Source organism: Nannospalax galili, unplaced genomic scaffold (genome assembly GCF_000622305.1).
Source record: "Nannospalax galili isolate Female #2095 unplaced genomic scaffold, S.galili_v1.0 scaffold1205, whole genome shotgun sequence".
NCBI lineage: Eukaryota > Metazoa > Chordata > Mammalia > Rodentia > Spalacidae > Nannospalax > Nannospalax galili.
This window is the reverse complement of record NW_008354017.1, coordinates 730,944-736,948: the sequence shown is the minus strand read 5'-3', so window position 1 is coordinate 736,948 and position 6,005 is coordinate 730,944. Positions and strand designations below refer to the sequence as shown.

General features: G+C 37.8%; 1 pseudogene; it reads left to right on the top strand.

The window, feature by feature from the left end:
* Nucleotides 1-521: 521 nt before the first annotated feature.
* On the top strand, nucleotides 522-1,024 carry LOC103748470 (annotated as a pseudogene).
* Nucleotides 1,025-6,005: the final 4,981 nt, after the last annotated feature.

Here is a 6,005-nt window from a genome sequence, read left to right as displayed (position 1 = left end):
AAATCCATAGCCAACATCATTCGAAATGGAGAAAAACTGGGAGCATTCCCATTGAAATCAGGAATCAGACAATGCTGTCCACAATCTCCATTTTTCTTTAACATAGTGCTTGAAACTCTTACAAGAGCAATAAGACAAGAGCAGGAAATTAAAGAAGTAATAATTGGAAAAGAAGAGATCAAATTATCCATTTTTGCAGATATCATATTATATTTAAGAGACACCAAATATTCCAGCAGAAAATTCCTAGAAATTATTAACATGTTCAGTAAAATGGCAGGTTACAAAATTAACCCATGACATTTTACACAGAATTGGAAAAAAGCATAAAAGAACTTGGATAGCCAAAACACCCTGAGCATTAAGAGCTATGCCGGGGGGATTACTATACCAGATTTTAAGCTGTATTACAGAGCTATAGTCATAAAAACAACATGGTGGCACTACTATCCTCAGACCTCTTGGGCGTCGTCCATCAGAGCCGCAGCCGTCCCTGATGCCTCCAGCCGGTCTTTGCCGCCATGCCCAAGAATAAAGGTAAAGGGGATAAAAATAGACGTAGAGGTAAGAATGAGAATGAATCTGAAAAGCGAGAGCTGGTGTTCAAGAAGATGGGCAAGAATATGCTCCGGTAATCAAAATGTTGGGAAATGGACGGTAGAAGCAATGTGCTTTGATGGTGTAAAGAGTATGCCACATTAGAGGGAAATTGAGAAAAAAGGTTTGGATAAATACCTCAGACATCATATTGGTTGGCCTCTGAGATTACCAAGATAACAAAGCCGATGTAATTCTAAAATACAATGCAGATGAAGCTAGAAGTCTTAAGGCGTATGGCGAGCTTCCAGAACATGCTAAAATCAATGAAACTGATACATTTGGTCCTGGAGATGATGATGAAATTCAGTTTGATGACATTGGAGATGATGATGAGGACATCAATGATATCTAAAGTGAACTCAACATTCTACATTCCTGTCTTTCTGAAGATTGTCCTAACAAGTTTGGAATCTGGCCACAGACCACAAGGAAAGTTTTCACTATCTTGATTGTAATTTGTTGAGGCAGACTAATTTGTTAACTAAGGTCACTTCTTTCAAAACTGATGTGCTGAACTATCTTAAGTGACATGTTATCCCCACTTTGTTCTTTCGATGTAATGGAAGTTAGGGAGGAAAAAAAATGCTTATGCCTTTCCTGCTTTGCCCACTTCCAGTAAGGAAGTGGATGCTTTGAATAAACTATTTGCCTAGTACTCCCTATTTAAAAAAAAATAAAGTAACCAGAGTTCCAAAAAAAAAACAACATGGTACTGGCACAAAAATAAACCTATAGATCAATGGAACAAAATTTAAAACCCCAATATGAGTAAATATGACTTCAGCCATCTGATATTTGACAAAGGGGCCAAGAATATACACTGGAGGAACTACAGCATGTTCAGCAGATGGTGCTGGAAAACTGGATCTCCACCTTTAGAAGAATGAAGCTAAACCACTATCTTTCACCCCACACAAAAGTCAATTCCAAATGGATCAAAGACCTCAATGTAAAGCCTGAAATTATGAATCTTTTAGAAGAAAACATTGGGAAAACCCTACAAGAAATAGGTGTAGGAAAGGATTTTCTAAATCAGACATCAGTTGCTCATGAAACAAGGGCAAGAATGAACAAATGGGACCTCATTAATCGAAAAGTTTCTGTACATCAAAGGAGGCAACCTGGGAAGCAATCAGAAAACCCACAGAATAGGAGAAAATCTTTACCAGCGACACATCGGACAGAGGTTTAATATCTGGAATATATAACGAACTCAAGAAACAGAGAATCAAGGCAAGAAGCAAGACAATTAAAAGATGGGCTAAGGAGTTGAAGAGCAAGTTCTCAAAGGAAAAGCAAAGATGGCTATGAAATATCTTAAAAGATGTTCAATATCAGTAATAATTAGGGAAATGCAAATTAAAACTACTTTAAGATTTCAACTTACACCAGTTGGACTGGCAAAGATGAAGAGAACAAATGATACCAAATGTTGGAGAGGATGTGGGGAAAGGGGAACACTCATCCAGTGCTGGTGGCCTCAAACTTGTTCAACCCATATGTAAAGCAGTGTGGAGAACTCTTAAAAAATTACAAATTTACCTACCATTTGATCCAGTTATACCACTCCTTGGCATATACCCAAAGAACTCATCCTATTGCAGAGACACTTGTACATCCATGTTTGTTGCTGCTCTTTTTACAATAGCTAAGAGATGGAATCATCTAAGCGTCCCTCAATTGACGAGTGGATAATGAAAATATGGTTCATTTATACGATGGAGTTTTACTCAGCAATAAAGAAAGCTGAAATCATGAAACTTGCAGGTGAATGGATAGAACTAGAAAATGTTATACTAAGTGAAGCCATACAGACTCAGAGAAAAAAATCGACATATGTTCTCCCTCATATGTGGATCCTAGAATCAAACCCTGATAAGTGAGTATGTATCAGGACATAACTACAAGAATGAGGATAATGGAAAGGAAACAGAAAGGTAAATGAAAAGAAAGACCTTAAAGAGAAGAACAATAGGAAACAAGCCCTAACAAGGGAGAGATGGATAAAATTAGGGTTAGTTTAAGGGACAGGGGAGGGGAAGGGTGTACAAGGAACCTAGGGGACCTAGGGGATAGGGGGAAAGAAGGAGCTCAAGAGAGGTAGGACCATAGGAGAAGGAAATTATTAAGGGAGAAAGGGGGGCAATGGGGGCACCTTAAGTGGGAGAACTATGGTTGAGGGGTGAGACAATGTGAGAGATAAATAGTGCCTAAATAGTTTTGAAAACCAGAGGGAACTATATTACTCCTACAACCTACTGACATTATACATAGCAGATCAAGAAATATATGTCTAGGTAGGGTTTATCTGAGAACAATTGGTCTTTGCCCAAGATTTATCTACATGGCACACAGTAATTAAAAGTACCAGACTGGTGGAACTAACCTTCTTGGATATTTAACAGACATACTTTGAGGCCGATACTAATTTCATCAGATGGACATAAAGGACAGTTTTTTGCTCCTTGCCCTCCTAGGTCGACTAGTTCCAGGGGTCTATGAGCATCTCTCAAAATGCCCTATAATTGTGGTAGGTCACCTGTCCTCTTGATTAAGGAGGCTGAGCAGACCCTGCCAGATGGACTTGAACCAGTGTCCAGTCTACAAAGAGGAGGGTCAACACAGAGGAATCATTTCCTCCATGCTTCCAAGCTAAGCCAACCATGGTCGATCAGGGCCTTTGACTTATCTTCACATAGGCAGAACTGGTAAAAGAAAGGAGCCAGGGGCTCCTCCCAAGCCCATGTGACCCCTGAGGAACAGATCCTCAAACCACCTTAAGAGTAAAATAAATGGTTTATCTGGGCCAACTGTATGGCCTTAAACATCCAAAAGGAAAGTATAACCAAAGACTAAAGGAGTCAATATACTTTCTTAAGAGTCTATATGCATAGCTAAAGGCTACATAACAAGCAACAATGCTAGACAGGAGATACCTTCTTTTGAGTTATTGGCCAGGGTGGCCAAGGGGACTCCCAGATATCAACCCATCATAGAACTGTGAAAATGAACAGCAGACCCCAATCTTATCTAAAGGAATATTGACAACTCATTGCTGCAAGAAGAGTAACAGCTGACCCTCCTTAAACAAAGACTTCTAGATAGGCTGACTAGATTCAACAGAAGGGCAATTAATGCAGATTGGCTATGGTTCCAACAACACAGCAGACAGTAGCAAGGATATCAGAGTATAAGAGCTTTAGTGGGGGGAGTGAGACTATGGGAGGGTGCCATCTGGGAAGTGGGTGTATAGTTGAATAAGATGGTTGGGATGTTCTGTGTAATATATACACACATAAAAAAAATCAACCAATTTAAAAAATATATATTTGAAGAGGAAGCATGGAAATTTACATCATGCTAATTAGTAGAGGTGATAAGCATTACCATTGAAATCTACGCGATGACTTTGTAGACATACACAGGCACCAAGGATCCAAGCGCAACTGATTATGACTAGTAATAATCAGATGCATACAGATCAGAGGTGCCTGTGCCAACCTCTCAGTGTTAGTAGCAAAAACGATGAGTCTTTCTGCAAGGAACAATATATTCTAAAATGAAATGGAGATCTTTTTTAAAGGTTAAAAACTCATTTAATTTTTTGTCTTACAGGGCTTAAACTGAGCTCAATATTTTATAACCATATTAACTCAACTGTAAACCTCAAAACTTGCACCCACTTGTGAAAGAGATGTACTCTTGCTCTGGAGTGTGCTACTGAATATGTTAAATCTGTAGTGAAATGCTTCTTCTCATCGCATAGTTATTAAAAATCAAAAAAACGATAAAAAATAATAAGAATTAGTAGATGTGACAAATATTACCATTGAAATCTACCTGATGACTTTCTATCCGTGCTCAGATACCAAGGAGCTCAGAAAGTAATGGACTGTCACTAGTAATAACCAGATATATAGAGATTAGAAACGTATGTGCAAACATCTTAATGCCAATTGCATTAAAATGAATTTTTCTGTATGAAACTGTGTATTTTAATAATGAAATGGAGATCTTTTTTAAAGGTTAAAACCTCATTTAACTCATGTCTTACAGGGTTAATACTGAGTACAATATTGTCTAATTGTAATGATTCAACTGTAAACCTAAAAATTTACAGCCAGTTCTGAAAAAGATGCATCTTAGCTCAGAAAATTGTTATTGAATATTTCAATGCTGCTGTAAAGAAATGCTTCTTCTATGTGGTTATTAAATAAATAAGTAACAAAAAAAGATTCTATGGAATCTGTTCTTCATGTTTCTTACAAAAAGAGACTATGTAGCTATTTTTATAATTGTAGGCAATATGTTGACACACACCAAGAGAAAAATGCCTTGACCTTAGCAATCCCTTAAAGGCCCTTGAATGTACAGCAGAATCAAGTCTCTTAGATTATTAATGGTCTACTTAATGTCTTTTGTTTGGCTTTCTTCAAACTTATTTGCTAACAGCATGGATATTTTTTCAGAGTAGGCTTATTTCCTTCAATGCATGTCTAAGTATTATATAAACATGAAGATTATAAATTTTACTCGCTGTTTGATTTTTTTAGGTTTGCTTTTTGATATCTGTTTATTTTTACGTTACACTTTCATCATCTTCAGGAATACGTTATTGTGCTGCTCTAGACAACTAACAACTGCTATGATTTGCTTGTGATTTTATTTTTTTCCCCAAGGGACCACAGTGATTGAAAGCCTAGTTTCCAGGTTACTGTTGGGAGCTGGGGGATCTCTTGGATGGTGGAACTAAGTAGGTAGTCTTAGGCCACTGAGGGGCATGAGATGCTTCTCCAGAGAGGGAAGTTACTAAAGACCAGGCCTTTCCTCTTCACCCCATCCTCTTCCTCTGTACTCTTCTTGTCCATGTGACTCTGCTCCTCACCTGTTGTCCTGATGGTGAGTCTGGTTAACTCTTCCACAAAAGTCTCAAAGTTTAGCCTTCAAAACATCAAGCTAAGTAATCTTTCTTTATAAGTTAGTTGCTACTGGTATTCCATTATAGTAACACAAAGCTGATCAATACTCCATAAAATTTCAAAAGCTTTATGGACATAGCTAAAATATTAGCTAAGAATCAATATTCAGTTGGCTAAGGACTGAGATGACATATATGTACTACTCAAAGTTTGAAATATATTTTAAAATATTTTATTCATTATTTATATTTTGTGTGTGTGTATTGCCTGCATGTAGGTAAGTGCACCTGCGTCCTGCAGTACCTTCAGAGGACAGAAGAGGCTGTTGGATCCCCTGGAATTGACATTACAAACAGTTATTAGCTGTCATATGGGTTCTGGGATTTGAATCTGGGTCTTCTGCAAGAACAGTCAGTGTTCTGAACTGCTGAGCCATCTCTCCAGCCCCAGCTACACAATTTTAAATCTATGGATACATTCATTTTT